An 18,246-nucleotide genomic window follows, 5' to 3' on the forward strand; every position below is an offset into this window, starting at 1 on the left:
GGAGCCTGAGGTGGAGGTGGCCGCCGAATCCCTGTATTATACTACTCTAAAGATATTATTATTATTATTATTATTATTATTATTATTATTATTATTATTATTATTATTATTATTATTATTATTATTATTATTATTATATGCTTAGGCCCTCTAAGGAGCACGTAGAACCATTAGTTAGCATTCTTCTTCTTGTTTCTCTTATCCTCTCAAAACTACTTCATCCTCGCACTGTGAGTCTGTCGTCTTTCTTGAGTTCATGTCTCCTGGAGTTTCAAGTTTCTTGTACATTGTCTGGCTGCAAAACTGTGCAAGTTAATTTGGTGTCTAAATGTAGCCCGTGTAGTTGTCAGTGGGTCAACGCCGACTTCTGCGAGATCTTTTTGGGTGTCAGCAAGCCACCGTACTATATTTTGTCGGGTTCCGCTGATAATGAGGAAGATTTTCTTGGTCAGTCGCGAGTCGTCCATTCGTGCTAGATGTCCGTAGAATTGCGTACGTCTTTTCCGGGCGATTGAAGTGAATCTTTCGGTAACGAGTAGAGTTCTTCCGAGCTTTTTCGCATCCATATTCCATCTTGGAACTTTGGTCCAAATATTTTCCTAAGTATTTGCCGTTCCATTTTCTCGATGCCATTGATATTATTATTACTAATAGTAGTAGTAGTAACATTATTATTACGGAAGTTTTAATTAAACGGGTCCATTACAGTCATCATTTTACTTATCGGCACTTACTGAGTAGTAATAAGCCTTCTGTCCGCCTCTGTGGTGTTGGGGTTAGAGTGATTAGCTGCCACCCCTGGGGGCCCGGGTTGGATTCCCAGCTCTGCCTCGAAATTTGAAAAGTGGTACGAATACTGGAGCGGACTCCACTAAGTCTAATGAATAGAGGTGGTTCGATTCCCACCTCAGTCATCCTGAAAGTAGTTTCCCGTAGTTTCCCACTTCTCCAGGCAAATGCCGGGATGGTACCTAACTTAAGGCCACGGCCGCTTCCTTCCCTCTTCCTTGTCTATCCCTTCCAATCTCCCCAGCTCCCCGCAAGGCCCCCGTTCAGCATAGCAGGTGAGGCCGCCTGGGCGAGGTACTGATCATTCTCCCCAGTTGTATCCCCGACCCAATGTCTCACGCTCCAGGACACTGCCCTTGGGGCGGTTGAGGTAGGATCCCTCGCTGAGTCCGAGGGAAAACCAACCCTGCAGGGTAAACAAATTAGGAAAAAGAAAAATAAGCCTTCTATTAGAAATGCCCGGCGGCAATTCCACAGTAGCTCTTTTTCCTTCGAGCAATGTTCACGATGGATGAAACTACGGTTTTTGAAATTTGTCTCATTAGTAACAATTTCACTGAATACTTATAGCCTTTTCTTTCAGTGTCCACCGTCCTTTCATTGACCGGAAAAGTTTATGAATAAGCATAGACATCTCGCATTGTCTATTGTCAGAAATTCATCGTAGACTGTCGCAATAACAGCACAGAAATGTTGCGCCCATTTTTCATTTACTTATTAACTATTTCCTTTAATTTTGTCAGCTTGGATCACTGAGTAATGTCATTGACGTCTTATAAATCACACACAACTACACAACGCTTGATCACATGTATGTGCTGGTACGGATCTTTGACGTCACTGTAAGAATTCTGTGTACATTTCACACAGACTACCCTAGACCTGTTTTCCAGTACAGCAAGTGGCCTGGCACGTGAGTCATCCTCTCCTACTTGCCAAGCCTTTAGGGGAAGTGCACAACAACATGTGTTGGCCTGTAATAAGGAACAGGTTCAGCAAGCTTATACTCTGCTACTGTACTTCCACTACGCGTGGACAGAATGACATGACCGGCGTATCCTGCTACGACCGTTCAAAACACATTAGGTCCTGAAATATTTGGCTCAGTTATGGGCAAACTAATGGGACAAGGTAAAACGTACATAGCATTTATTGCGAGATGTATTTTTCTTTGCCGACTAGCTTAATATCTGCACGTATACCCCTAACAGCCTTTATATCAACGGTTTACAAACGGAACACACTAAGTCAGTTTTTGAGATTATGATATTTTTCACACCGTTGTATATGATATTACCCTTTTTGACTGGTAATAATAATAATAATAATAATAATAATAATAATAATAATAATAATAATAATAATAATAATAATAGTCGTATGGCCTCAGCTGCCGTGTGCAGACATTTCAATTTGACGCCATCTGGCTGTCTGCTCGTCAATTTCGACGTTCCGTTTTACCCTAGGCCCACTAGACGGCAGACCGATTAAACCGAAACTCTCTTTGGCGTCTATGGCTGAGATTTAATGAATTTTGTCGGGTAAACCCCAAATGTGTCACCAGAGATCTTTCACATTCCGACATCGTACGATATGGTGTTTCGAATGCACTTTTTTCCGCCCTTCAAAAATCCGACAACCTCTGTCGGGTTTGAACCCGCTATCTTGGGATCCGGAGGCCGACACTCTACCACTGATCCACAGAGGCAGCTTTTTGACTGGTAATATCCATTGATAGTACGAGGTCCTTCTATTTAATTAAAGTCCCTCGTTTTCTTCTTATTGCTTAGTCTCGAGAGAGAAATGCCATGGCTCTTCCCCGAGTCATTTAGTCATCGTATTTAATATAATTTTAGCTCTTTTAAAATGCTATTTGTTCGGGGCGTCGACCTAGAAAGATCTTTTGCCCCTACTTGCATCATATCTGAGGAACCTGCGTGTATTTTGTAAATGGCGGAAGTGTAAAGTGCAGAACGTGAGGAAAGGAACGTTAAGAACGACACAAACACCCAGTCCCCAGGCCAGGATATTAATCATTTAAAATTAAAAACCCGTGACCCGGCCAGGAATCGAACCCAGGGCCGTCGGGTGGACGCGTTGCCCCCTACTCCATGGGACCGGACATAATTTTAGCTACACAACGCTATTATATGTATTGTTCATCAAATCCATTGCATAATTTTTAATATTAATATTCTTTTTCTTATTCTGGGAGCAAGTAATTGGCTATAAAAATCAGAAAACCTCTAAAACTCCTTTTCTGAGAAAGACTTTTGAATTAATGTGGTATGCTCGCAAATCCACGATATGTATGTGTGACTCTGTGTTATAATTCCCTGGCATTTTGATACGAGTTCACTGGCTAATGATGGGCGCTGTGCGCACACTCTACGGTTAAAGAGTTAGTTAGATCTTGCTTCGAGGGTGAATATCGTACGTGAGTGAATTTGAGTAGTATAATTGGATTGTTCTGCGGCCGCCTCCGCCTCATGGCTCCCAGGGGCCCCTCCGCCTCACGGGAGGCCCTCCCAGAGGCCTCCTCCGCCTCCCGAGGGGCCTTCCCAGAGGCCTCCTCCGCCTCCCGCGGGAAATTTGAATTGGTAAACAAAGCCACGTGCTTTTTGACAGCTGTCATCGACAACAACGCATCGCTAACCTCACTGCTGCCATCTTGACGGGCCTAAACCTCAGTGGTACCAACTTAACCTAACTAGCGCGAGATTTGAATAGGTAAACAAATCCACGTGTTTTTTGACAGCCACGTGCTTTTTGACAGACAACAACGTATCGCAAACCTCAGTGCAGCCATCTTGACGGACCTAAACCTCAGTGGTACCAACCTAACCTCACTAGCGCGAGATAAACAAATCCACGTGCTTTTTCGACAGCTGTCATCCGCCATCTTTAATCTATAGAGCACAGTGCTGCCCTCTTTAGCTACTTACCTTTGAAATGTGGTGGCGGATAATTTGAAAAATGCTTTTCGACAGCAGCCATCTTTAATCTGGAGAGCACCGTGCTGCCCTCTTAAAAAACTCACGTGCTTTTTTCTGACAGCTATCATCCGCCATCTTGCATCACAAACCTCAGTGCTGCACTCATTAGCTAGATACCTTCGAAATGTGGTGGCGGCAATTTGAAAAATTCTACATTCTCTAGTTTGGAAACAAACCCATGCGCTTCTTTGACAGCTATCATCCGCCATCTTTAATCCAGAGAGCACCGTGCTGCCCTCTTTAGCTACTTACCTTTGAAATGTGGTGGCGGCAAATTCCACGTGCTCTTGTTTGGAAAAATAATCCACGTGCTCTTGTTTGGAAACAAGCTCACGTGCTTTTTTCTGACAGCTGTCATCCGCCATCTTGCATCACAAACCTCAGTGCTGCAGTCTTTAGGTACATACCTTTGAAATATGGCGGCGGATAATTTAAAAAGAAAAATTCTACAGCAGCCATTTCTCGACGCTAATTGCATAAGGTGGTGGCTATACATGACTCCTTAAGGGTGCTTACGCAAGATGGCTGCTATACACAGGTTCTTATGAGACTCCCTTGGGATGCTTGCGCAAGATGGCAGTTATACCTGGCTCCTTACGAGAAGCCCTGGGTATGCTTGCGCAAGATAGCGGCTGCTCTTATGGGACGGCTTAAGGGTCCTTGCAAAAGATGGCTTGAGACGCCCTAAGGATGCTTGCGCAAGATGGCGGACACAAGATGGCGGCTATACACAACTCCTTATGAGACTCTTTAAGGGTGCTTGCGCAAGATGGCTCCCGCTCTTATGAAAAAAGCTAGTTCGATTCATTAAATTTGGGGCTTAAATGCAAAATGTTAAATATCTCGAAAATGGTGCATCGTAGAGCAAAACGGACAAAATTTGTGTGCCCAATACCCAGGTTCGCAGTATGATGAACATGATAGCATAAGAAAAACATAGTCTAATGATGGGATCAACGGATCGGTTCCTACTTAGGCCCCTTGGCATTCGTAACATGATCAGGTCTTGCTATGGTAGAGAGTATAACGTACCGTGCTGATTCGATTCATTAAATTTGGGGCTTAAATGCAAAATGTTAAATATCTCGAATACGGTGCATCGTAGAGCAAAACGGATAAAATTTTTCCACCTGATACCTAGGTTTGCAGTATCAGGAACAAGAAAAAACATAGTCTAATGATGAGATCGACGGTTCGATCCCTACTTAGGCCCTTTGGCATTGGCAGCTATCTAATTCTACAAGATGGCGGCTATACATAGCTTCTTATGAGGCAGCTTAAGAGCGCTTGCACGATACGGCCTAGAGGTGCTCACACAAGATGGCGGCTGCTCTGATGAAGAAAGCTAGCTTTGCATCGTGCAGGTATCTTTACAGCACTAAACCTCATACCTGTGAATTGTGTTGGCGGGTAATTTCAAAAATTCGACGTGCTTTTTCTTAACAGCAGCTATCTTTAAACAATAGCGGCTATACATAACCTGTTAAGGCCTCCTCTTATGTCAAGGCATAGCTATATCGAACAAGTTTAAACCTGCATCGGGATAGCCAGAGTAAGCACGTGCTGCAGTGACGACGTCATTATGCATGTTTAGACTTGCAATTCACTAAAGAAACATAACAACCTTGAATCGAACACTGCACTCTATGCTGTTAACTTTATCATGTGATCGGAACATTGATTGAAGTGTTTAGAACACTAAATAAGTGATCAAGACTAAAATAGAACACTGTACTCGATACAACAGGTGTTTAGAGCATGTCAGGGGATACCTTTGTTCTAAGAAGATTAGATTACCGCACATTCCTTGTAGGGCTAATAGGCTAAAGGGCTAAGGGGCAAAAGGGCAAAAGGGCTAATGGGCAAAAGGGCTAAAGGTCTAAAGGGCTAATGGGCTAAAGGGCTAAAGGGCTAGGGTGCCTCTCCTCTCTTTATCCGGGCTTGAGGCCGGCTCTACAACTAGAGGCGGAGTTAACACCCTAAGGAAGGGAGAATGTTGGGAAATAATCTATACGAATATAGCTACTCGATCGACTATATACTACAGATGGATGACTTCGGTGAGGGTAAGCGCTTACTTAATAATACCTACACGACGTAATTCATGCTCTATTTCAAAAATATCTTCTTTGTACTGTGTGTAACCAGCATCATGATAGGCTCTTAGCAGTTGTAAACGTTTTACCAGTACGTTGGGGTCTTTACAGTAGCTTATATTTACATAGGGTAACAGAGGCTCGTTGTGAACTTTGAGTCTATATGCAGACAGTTGATGTGTAGGGACTTGTTTTGATGTAATACGTGCTTCAGCAGTAGCGTTTCTAGGTACAAACTTAACTTGTTTCGATAGCGATGAAGCGTTGAAATTTCCTTCTGCTTTACCTTGCATCTCTTCTTGAGATGTTTGCACTGCGACAGAACGTGTAGTAGGCTTAGGAAATGAAGTAAAATCATCAAGCTGTAATGGCAATGAAACATTCAGATTTTCTTCTTCTTCTACTTTCCCTTTACTACTGTTTTGATCAACATCATTATCCTTATTATCATAATCATGATCTTGCCTCTCCTTATCTTGAAGTTTGTGCTTAGTAACAACTTGCAGCAGGCCTAGACAACAAGGGAGAATTAAAAATCTCTCGCAGAGGTGTACTTTTTAAACATAAATCAGTATTCGCTGGAATATGGTTGAGCTCTTTGTATTTTGTTCCCTATGAAGCTTCATTACACGCGGCTTCATGACGTTGAGCGTTGTATGCGTTCTTGAACTCTCTTCTACAATGTTTGCATTGAAAAATTGTCCTACATGATATCTCATGACGTCTCCTCCGGTAGCTTCGGGGAAATGCTTTTCCACACTCTTCGCAAATATACCTAGAAATAGGTTTTTCCATGACGGACTTTTATCTTCTGCTAACAGATTCTTCTTTGAATCTACTTGACATTTGTTACTCTCTACTTCGATAATGCGAACAGCTTAGCGATTAACAGTAAACTAACACAAAAGCGTTTAACCAAGGTAGCAACAGTAAGGTTTAAGCCCATCAAGATGGCAAGAGTGAGGTTATCGACGTTCTGTTGTTGGATTTTAAATTCCACGCTATAACATGCATAAGTTGGCAGCCTTGAGGTTTACCGCCGTAAAGATGGCAGCAGTGAGTTTAGCGACACTCTATTGTCCTTCAATGTGAGGTTAGGGTCCGTCAAGAAGACAGCTGTCAAAAAAGCACGTGGCTTGGTTTACTAAACAAGAGCATGTTGCAGTGATGTCACGGTCACGTAGTATGCTGCTTCAGCATGCAGAGTTCAATGTCTACACCTACGTAGTTAACACTCTGCTATGTTCACAAGATTTTTACACATAACTATTCTTTATGCTTTAAGTTCGTGCACATAGGTTATGTTATGATAGCAGCAGATACAAGCGATGGTCACGTGCTCTAGTAGAAGGTGCATGCATTATCAAAAGGTGGTGTGTACACGCTTTTAAACCTTGCTATTCTTACCGCTGCCATGTTCACACGATTTTAAACATCGCTATTCTTTGTACTTTAAGTTCATGCACATAGGCTATGCTAAGATAGCAGCACAAACACATGCGAACGTTATACATTCTAGCTTGATGTGTTAATACGATAGTTGATGCATGCAAAATCGATAGGTGTTGTGTACACACTTTGAAACTGAACTATTCTTCGTGCTTTAAATCCGTGCACATAGGTTATGCTAAGATAGCAGCACACTCTAGCGGGAGAAGTTTTGTACACTAGTCGATGCATGTATAATCGATAGGCAATGCGTACACGCTTTTAAAACATTGCTATTCTTACTGCTGCTGCTTTGTTCACAAGATTTTTGTACATCAGTATTTTTTATGCTTTAAGTTCATGTGTATAAGTTATACTAAGTTAGCAGCATACTTATAAGGTTGTCGTACACTCTAGTGGAAGAAGTTTAATACGAAAGACGATGCATGCAAAATCGATAGGTGATGTCAACACGCTTTGAACTTGGGTATTCTTTGTGCTTTAACTTCGTGCACATAGGTTATGTTAAGATTGCAGCACACACAAGCGATGATCGCACGCTGTTGTGGAAGAAGTTTAGTACGATAGTCGATGCATACATCATCGATAGGTGATGTGTACACGCTTTGGAACATAGCTCTTCCTTGTGCTTTAAGTTCATGCACATGGGTTAGGGATACACAAAAGCGATTGCTACATACTCTAGCGGAAGAAGCGTAGTACGATAGTCGACGCATGCATCATCGATACGTGATGTGTACACGCTATTCTTTATGCTTTAAATTCACGCACATAGGTAGCAGCACACAATTGCGATCGTTGTACACTCTAGCGGGAGAAGTTTAGTACGATAGTTGATGTATGCAAAATCGATAGGTGATGTGTACGCGCTTTGGAATATAGCTATTCTTTGTGCTTTAGCTTTATACACATACGTTAGCAATACACATATGCGATCGTTGTACACTATGGCGGTAAAGAATAGTCGATGCATGCAAAATCAATAGGTGATGTGTACACGCTGTTAAACATCGTTATTTGTTGTGCTTTAAGTTCATGCGTATAGGTTATGCTAATATAGCAGTACAATCTAGAGGAAGAAGTTCAGGGTGATGTGTACACGATTTGAAACATAGTTATTCTTTGCGTTTTAAGATCATGCACATAGGTTATGCTAAGATAGCAGCATAATCTAGCGGAAGAAGATTCAGTACGAGAGTCGATGCATGCGAAATCGATAGGTGATGTGTACACGCTTTGAAACATGGCTATTCATTGTACTTTAATTTTATGGGTATAGGTTATGCTAAGATTACAGCACAATCTACCTGAAGAAGTTTAGTACGAGAGTCGATGCATGCAAAATCGATAGTTGATGTGTACCCGCTTTGAAACATGACTATTCATTGTACTTTAAGTTCATGGGTATAGGTTATGCTAAGATAGCAGCACAATCTAGCGGGAGAAGTTTAGTACGATATTTGTTGCATGCAAAATCGATAGGTGATGTGTACACACTTTTAAACATGGCTATTCTTTGTACTTTAAGGTCATGCGTATAGGTTGTGCTAAGATAGCAGCAAGTTATAGCGGAAGAAGTTTAGTATGAGTGTCGATGCATGCAAAATCGATAGGTAATGTGTACACACTTTGAAACATGGCTATTGTTATCATGTAGGACAATTTTTCAATGCAAACATTGTAGAAGAGAGTTCAAGAACGCATACAACGCTCAACGTCATGAAGCCGCGTGTAATGTAGCTTCATCGGGAACAAAATACAAAGAGCTCAACCATATTCCAGCGAACACTGATTTATGTTTAAAAAGTACACCTCTGCGAGAGATTTTTAATTCTCCCTTGTTGTCTAGGCCTGCTGCAAGTTCTGTTACTAAGCACAAACTTCAAGATAAAGAGAGGCAAGATCATGATTATGATAATAAGGATAATGATGTTGATCAAAACAGTAGTAAAGGGAAAGTAGAAGAGGAAGAAAATCTGAATGTTTCATTGCCATTACAGCTTGATGATTTTACTTCATTTCCTAAGCCTACTACACGTTCTGTCGCAGTGCAAACATCTCAAGAAGAGATGCAAGGTAAAGAAGAAGGAAATTTCAACGCTTCATCGCTATCGAAACAAGTTAAGTTTGTACCTAGAAACGCTACTGCTGAAGCACGTATTACATCAAAACAAGTCCCTACACATCAACTGTCCGCATATAGACTCAAAGTTCACAACGAGCCTCTGTTACCCTATGTAGATATAAGCTACTGTAAAGACCCCAACGTACTGGTAAAACGTTTACAACTGCTAAGAGCCTATCATGATGCTGGTTACACACAGTACAAAGAAGATATTTTTGAAATAGAGCATGAATTACGTCGTGTAGGTATTATTAAGTAAGCGCTTACCCTCACCGAAGTCATCCATCTGTAGTATATAGTCGATCGAGTAGCTATATTCGTATAGATTATTTCCCAACATTCTCCCTTCCTTAGGGTGTTAACTCCGCCTCTAGTTGTAGAGCCGGTCTCAAGCCCGGATATAGAGAGGAGAGGCACCCTGGCCCTTTAGCCCTTTAGCCCTTTAGCCCTTTTGCCCATTAGCCCATTAGCCCTTTTGCCCTTTTGGCCATTAGCCTTTTAGCCTATTAGCCCTACAAGGAATGTGCGGTAATCTAATCTTCTTAGAACAAAGGTACCCCTGACATGTCCTAAACACATGTTGATCGAGTACAGTGTTCTATTTTAGTCTTGATCACTTATTTAGTGCTCTAAACACTTCAATCAATGTTCCGATCACATGATGAAGTTAACAGCATAGAGTGCAGTGTTCGATTCTAGTCTTGTTATGTTTCTTTAGTGATTTGCAAGTCTAAACATGCATAATGACGTCATCACTGCAGCACGTGCTTACTCTCGATATCCCGATGCAGGTTTAAACTTGTTCGATAGAGCTATGTCTTGACATAAGAGGAGGCCTTAACAGGTTATGTATAGCCGCTATTGTTTAAAGATAGCTGCTGTTAAGAAAAAGCACGTCGAATTTTTGAAATTACCCGCCAACACAATTCAAAGGTATGAGGTTTAGTGCTGTAAAGATACCTGCACGATGCAAAACTAGCTTTCTTCATCAGAGCAGCCGCCATCTTGTGTGTGCACCTCTAGGCCGTATCGTGCAAGCGCTCTTAAGCTGCCTCATAAGAAGCTATGTATAGCCGCCATCTTGTAGAATTAGAAAGCTGCCAATGCCAAAGGGCCTAAGTAGGGATCGAACCGTCGATCTCATCATTAGACTATGTTTTTTCTTGTTCCTGATACTGCAAACCTAGGTATCAGGTGGAAAAATTTTATCCGTTTTGTTCTACGATGCACCGTTTTCGAGATATTTAACATTTTGCATTTAAGCCCCAAATTTAATGAATCGAATCAGCACGGTATGTTATACTCTCTACCATAGCTAGACCTGATCATGTTACGAAGACTCGCTTCAATACAAGCTAAAACAGAGCGAATGCCAAAGGGCCTAAGTAGGGATCGAACCGTCGATCTCATCATTAGACTATGTTTTTTCTTGTTCCTGATACTGCAAACCTAGGTATCAAGTGGAAAAAGTTTATCCGTTTTGCTCTACGATGCACCGTTTTCGAGATATTTAACATTTTGCATTTAAGCCCAAATTTAATGAATCGAACTAGCACGACACGTTAGCCTCTAAGCTAGCTTTTTTCATAAGAGCGGCAGCCATCTTGCGCAAGCACCCTTAAAGCGTCTCATAAGGAGTTGTGTATAGCCGCCATCTTGTGTCCGCCATCTTGCGCAAGCATCCTTAGGGCGTCTCAAGCCATCTTGTGCAAGGACCCTTAAGCCGTCCCATAAGAGCAGCCGCTATCTTGCGCAAGCATACCTAGGGCATCTCGTAAGGAGCCATGTATAACTGCCATCTTGCGCAAGCATCCCAAGGGTGTCTCATAAGAACCTGTGTATAGCAGCCATCTTACGTAAGCACCCTTAAGGAGTCATGTATAGCCACCACCTTATGCAATTAGCGTCGGGAGATGGCTGCTGTAGAATTTTTCTTTTTAAATTATCCGCCACCATATTTCAAAGGTATGTACCTAAAGAGTGTAGCACTGAGGTTTGCGATGTAAGATGGCGGATGACAGCTGACAAAAAGCGCGTGAGTTTGTTTGCTAAACAAGAGCACGTGTAATTTTTCAATTTGCAGCCACCACATTTCAAAGGTATCTAGCTAAAGATGGCAGCACGGGGCTCTCTTGATTAAAGATTTCGGATGACAGCTAACAGAACTTTTCAAATTGCCCGCTACTACATGTCATAAAGCAGGCAGCACGGTGTTCTGTGGATGAAAGATGGCGGATGACAGCTGACGAAATTGCCCGCATGATAGCAGCACAGTGCTCTATTGATTAAAGATGGCGGATAACAGTTGTCAAAAAAGCACGTGGCTTTGTTTGCAAGCAAGAGCACATAGGATTTTTCAAATTGCCGCCACCACATTTCAAAGGTATCTAGCTAAAGACTGCAGCACTGAGGTTTGTGATGCAAGATGGCGGATGACAGCTGTCAGAAAAAAGCACATGAGCTTGTTTCCAAACAAGAGTACGTGGAATTTGTTTCCAAACAAGAGCACATGGAATTTGCCGCCACCACATTTCAAAGGCAAGTAGCTAAAGAGGTCAGCACGGTGCTCTCTGGATTAAAGATGGCGGATGATAGCTGTCAAAAAAGCGCATGGGTTTGTTTCCAAACAAGAGAATGTAGAATTTTTTTAATTGCCGCTACCACATTTCAAAGGTATCTAGCTAAAGAGTGCAGCACTGAGCTTTGTGATGCAAGATGGCGGATGATAGCTGTCAGAAAAATGCACCTGAGTTTTTTAAGAGGGCAGCACGGTGCTCTCCAGATTAAAGATGGCTGCTGTCAAAAAGCATTTTTCAAATTATCCGCCACCACGTTTCAAAGGTAAGTAGCTAAAGAGGGCAGCACTGTGCTCTATAGATTAAAGATGGCGGATGACAGCTGTCGAAAAAGCACGTGGATTTGTTTATCTCGCGCTAGTGAGGTTAAGTTGGTAGCACTAAGGTTTAGGCCCGCCAAGATGGCAGCACTGCCGATGACAGGTGACGAATTTGCAGCTACTGCGATAAAGAGGACTGCACGGTGCTCTGTAGTTTAAAGATGGCGGATGACAGCTGTCAAAAGCATGTGGATTTGTTTACAAATTCAAATCTCGCGCTAGTGAGGTTAAGTTGGTAGCACTGAGGTTTAGGTCCGTCAAGATGGCTGCACTGAGGTTTGCGATACGTTGTTGTCTGTCAAAAAGCAGGTGGCTGTCAAAAAACACGTGGATTTGTTTACCTATTCAAATCTCGCGCTAGTTAGGTTAAGTTGGTACCACTGAGGTTTAGGCCCGTAAAGATGGCAGCAGTGAGGTTAGCGATACGTTGTTGTCGATGACAGCTGTCAAAAAGCACGTGGCTTTGTTTACCAATTCAAATTTCCCGCGGGAGGCGGAGGAGGCCTGTGGGAAGGCCCCTCGGGAGGCGGTGGCGGAGGCGGTGGCGGAGGCGGAGGCGGAGGAGGCCGCAGAACTTTCCAATTATACTACTAATGTGTTTTAGGTCCAGTGTGATGACTGCAGGTTGTGTGTTGCGTAGAGTGATGATGATGATGATGATGATGATGATGATGATGATGATGATGATGATGTAGGGGAGAGAATGGAACCTAGTGTCGGCGCATAACCTACTCCTGTCGAATAATACAAAGAAGGTTGAACCTCCGATGTGATCATCAACAGCATCACAATCCTTCACTCCATATGAATACAGTGGGGATGTTTTCAATTTACCCAGGTTTCTGACACGAATTCATATGATTAGCAATTATATAACACAACCTCTCCTTCCATGCTGGAACATTCTTATCGTAATTGTTTCAACAAACGGGACTCAATCGTCTAACCGCAGTGTTAAACCATAAATACTTCACATCATATCGACCATGGTGACCAGGTGGGCTAATAAATGTAATGTATTTGAATTCATTTCTAATAACTTAATTATATTTAATTTTATTTTGGAAATTACTGTATACATTTTCTGTGTTCATATTTCAGCTTTCTCAAATTTATATGTAATTTATTTCCTTCTTTTATGACGTCATCCTGAAATCCTTCACTATAATATCTTCGAGGTGAAAAATAGTTGCTGTACGTATGATATAAAAATTAGCATATCCATTTTTTTTGCTAGTTGCTTTACGTCGCACCGACACAGATAGGTCTTATGGCGACGATGGGATAGGGAAGGGCGAGGAGTGGGAAGGAATTGGCCGTGGCCTTAATTACGGTACAGCACCAGCATTTGCCTGGTGTGAAAATGGGAAACCACGGAAAACCATTTTCAGGGCTGCCGACAGTGGGGTTCGAACCTACTATCTCCCGAATACTGGATACTGACCGCACTTAAGCGACTGCTGCTAACGAGCTGGGTCATTTCCAAATTTAAGTGAGGTCAGGTGAAAAGAAACCTAATAGTATAGAATGTCAAACCGGGAACACCAAAGTCGAACAGGTGGATTATTTCAAGGGCATAGGATTTATATTCTCCCAGGATGCTTGTATAATAAGTGAAATAGAATCAAGGTGTAAAACACCTAGCACAGTGAGCTCGCGATTACTATCTTTCAGTTAGTCGGCTTTTAGAACGGTTTTATTGAACGGGGGAGAGAAGTTTGTGTGAACTTGGTATATCTTATTAATAAGTTTGAAGTAATAGGCATGACGGTAGGGAGAATGATTACCAATTCAAAAATATGTGAACAGTGGCAGGAAGGTAGTTGGAATGGGTAGGCAAGCAGTGAAGAGTGCATTGTTTTGCAGGCCATTTTTGTATTCATTTGCATAAGTGTTCATTCTGATAGTATTCAGGTGAATTGAAATGAGATGAAATGAAATGTAATGAAATCAATCAGCCGAGCAGAGTAGCCTGGCGTTGGCCTTCTGAGCTCAAGGTGGCGGGTTCAACCCGGCTCAGTTCGGTGATATTTGAAGGTGCTCATATACGTAAGCCTCGTGACGGTAGATTTACAGGCAACACCTGTGGGACTAAGTTCGCACACCTTACCGTCCCCGAAAACCGCAGTAATAGTTCATGAAATCTTAAACCATTATTATTATTTTATTATTTTTATTAAAAATCAAACATTTATGAGCAAAGATTGTTAAGAACATTGCATACAATTATACGTCCGTTAAATTACAGGCTGTTTAAATTGTTATTTCAGCAATGCACTCATAGACATACCGTGAGTAGCATTCTTATTATATCGTGCCTTGAAATGTCCAGATTGTCAGCTATAGAACACGTTTGTGTATGCAAGCCTTTAACCTCCTAGTAAACGTCTGTAAAAAACACCAAGAAATATATATTTTAAAAGGCTGCGATGGATGTAGACTTCATCATCATTGGTAGAACATGTTATAACAGCGCAATGTACAGTCAGCCCTGATGTAAGGGAATTCCACTTAAAATGTGAAAATGCCACTTCATGTCACTGCGAGGTTTGATGATTCCTGACACAGCACTACAGTACCTACGTGTGCTCAGCATGTGGATTTTACATGCTGCTATACAATACTCAGGAGAGTGCATTTGCTCAGACGGAATTTACATATTGGAAAATGGAATTACTCAGGATAATTAGCGGTCTTCCTTTCCACTATTATATTTCCATTATCCAGCATGTATATGTGAGTGCACTCGAAATGGGAGCTGAAAAATAATAGATTCCCTTCGGGTCCCTTTTTCGCCTGACTACTTACGTAAAATAAATATTTCATGTTTTCTTACTACTGCTACCTGCTGCAATTGACACATATTCCGTAACCCTAGCATTACCTCGATAAATTGCCTTCCACGTATTACTAAATGGGACGGCACTAGGAGGCTCATAAAACCGAGCTCGATAGCTGCAGTCGCTTAAGTGCGGCGATTATCCAGTATTCGGGAGATAGTGGGTTCGAACTCACTTTCGGCAGTCCTGAAGATGGTTTTCCGTGGTTTCCAATTTTCGCACCAGGCAAATGCTGGTGCTGTACCTTAATTAAGGCCAAGGCCGCTTCCTTCCCACTCCGAGCCCTTTCCTGTCCCGTCGTCGCCATAAGACCTATCTGTGTCGGTGCGACGTAAAACAACTTGTAAAAAAATTAGGCTCATAAAAATAATTCCAACTTTGCTTCACTTACACAAGTTACCGGTACCTGATATTTGTATATTCGGGTCCTTAAGAAGGATTACTCCCACATCCATTGATTTCTTTATATTCTACTTCACTTTCTTCTACATCAGATTCTTTCAAAACTTCTGGATTAATCACTCTTTCAAGACAGCTATCACTTATATAATGCTTTAAAAGGTTTATATTTCAGTGTAAGTAGAAAATATAACAACACAAATCCATAGATTTCAGAATGAAGAAATAAATACGCATTATACGATGTCAAAAGCCATAAAATATATGTTTCTTGTATGCTTCCGAAAACATATAATGAAATGGCGTATGGCTTTTAATGCCGAGAGTGTCGAGGACATGTTCGGTTCGTCAGGTGCAGGTATTTCGATTTGACTTCCGTAGGCGACCTGCGTGTCTTGATGAGGATGAAATAATGATGATGAAGACGACTCATACACCCAGCCCCCGTGCCAGCGAAATTAACCAATGATGGTTAAATTTCCTGACCCTGCCGGAAATCGAACCCGGAACCCCTGTTACCAAAGGCAAGCACGCTAACCATTTAGCCATAGAGTAGGACTATGTTTCCGAAATTACTCCTTTTAATGACCAACAGGAGACCTCTAATGCCCATGACAAATAAATTAATATAAATTGCTTAGTAATAGATATATATAATACATTTTTTATTTTTTAATGCAATTATTGTGACTTACAACAATATGTATCGAATTCTTACATTGGTGTTTACGGTTACAGCGTACAAATAATAAAGCAATGGGCTTCTAAGACCCTCCTTCGTTGTTGGGATTGCTATGTTCAATAGTGAATAAGTCGTAATACGCATCATTCCATTTAGAAAATTAAACAACTGTGGATAATTTTAATGTCACTATTTATTCCGTATCGTACATGCCCTATTCAGGGTGAAATACAATAGATTCCCTTCGTGTTCCTTATAGCCAGACTACTTACATATAATAAATATTTGCATAATCTCTTACTACTGCTAAATGCTGCTATTGTCACACATTTCGTCACCACACCTGCCATGTCTGGTTCAGTAGATTTAATATTCAGCTACCAGTACGATACAGTATTCTACAGAATACCCGAAAAAGTCATGGAGATGAACGTTAACACAAAGACGAGTTCTCATTTACTGATTTCTTATCATCAGTAACGGAAAAATATTGACAATAATGGCCTTAAAATAAAACGAGAATGCTCAAACTGACATAAATGGCGGCCACTATTAAGAGCAATGATATTTGCATAATTTCACAAGGTATTACTGTATATACACTAGTGTCCAAAAGTTAAGCATAAATTACGAGTAAGCAGCGCAACAGGAAATAGACGGCAAATCGCACGCCATATGCACCTACCAACCTTACGTGTTCGCTCTGTATAGGAAAGGAGTGTTCCCTGCTTCGACTAGCGGCGTAACCGCAAGGTAAACACAGCCAATATCTGCGCTCCATATTCCCTAAGTCGTGTTTGCCCTGTTATAGTGTGCGGAGTGTAGCCACTTGGTGAACGTGACAACATAATGGCACAACGACGCCATTTGGACCCCATTTTGCTGTGTAGAATACTCGGCCGCCTGGAATCAGGCCAGACACAGACCGAAGTCGCCGATTCCTTGAATGTGCCACAAAATGTTATTTCCAGGCTTTGGAGACGATTTCGAGACACAAAATATGTTAGTCGTAGGCCAGTACCAGGTCGACCAAGGGTAACCACCCCACAGCAGAACCGATATCTGGCTTTAACCGCCCGACAAAATCGGAGTGCACCTGCAAGTCAATCGTCGGCGGAGCTCGCAGCCGTCTCAGGGGTTGCCGTTTACCGGCAAACTGTGTACCGGAGGCTCAGAACAGCAGGGCTGTTTGCCCGACGTCCGGCGGTGTGCATCCCGCTCACTTCAGCACAGAGACGGGCCCGTTTACTGTGGACCTGTCAACATCGGAACTGGATAATGACGGAATGGAGTCATGTGCTTTTCAGAGATGAATCCCGCTTCAGTTTGCAGAACGATTCCCGTCGCACTTTAATCTGGAGAGAACCGAGTAGCCGATACAACCGCAGGAACATCGTGGAACGGGAACAGTATGGTGGTGGTGGTGGTGGTGGTGGTGGTGGTAGTGGTGGTGGCGTCATGGTGTGGGGCGGCATTATGTTGAATGGCCGTACGGACCTGCACATTTTCATGGGTGGTCCGAGGAACACTGTTAACGCTCGGAGATAGAGATGAGGTACTGAGACAACATGTTCGACTCTTCAGAGGTGCGGTTGGTCCAAACTTCCTCTTAATGGACGATAACGCCCAACCGCACCGCACTATTCTGGTTGATGCATTTCTGGCAGGGTAAGACATTCATCGCATGGACTGGCCAGCGAGGTCTGCGGATCTGAATCCTATAGAACATGCCTGTGATGCATTGGGGAGGCGAATTGCATCCCGTCAGCCTCCACCAAGGTCCCTCGAAGACCTTCGAATTTCCCTTTCGGAGGAATGGGATCGACTTCCACAAGAGGTCTTTGACCATCTGATACAGAGCATGCCACGTCGCTGCGAAGCATGTGTGGCGGTTAGGGGTAACAATACACTCTATTAACAGCATATTTTTTTGTGGAAGACATTGCCTAGTTTTCTTAGTTGTTGTCGAAGTTG

Source organism: Anabrus simplex, chromosome 2 (genome assembly GCF_040414725.1).
Source record: "Anabrus simplex isolate iqAnaSimp1 chromosome 2, ASM4041472v1, whole genome shotgun sequence".
In the NCBI taxonomy this organism is placed as follows: Eukaryota; Metazoa; Arthropoda; class Insecta; order Orthoptera; family Tettigoniidae; genus Anabrus; species Anabrus simplex.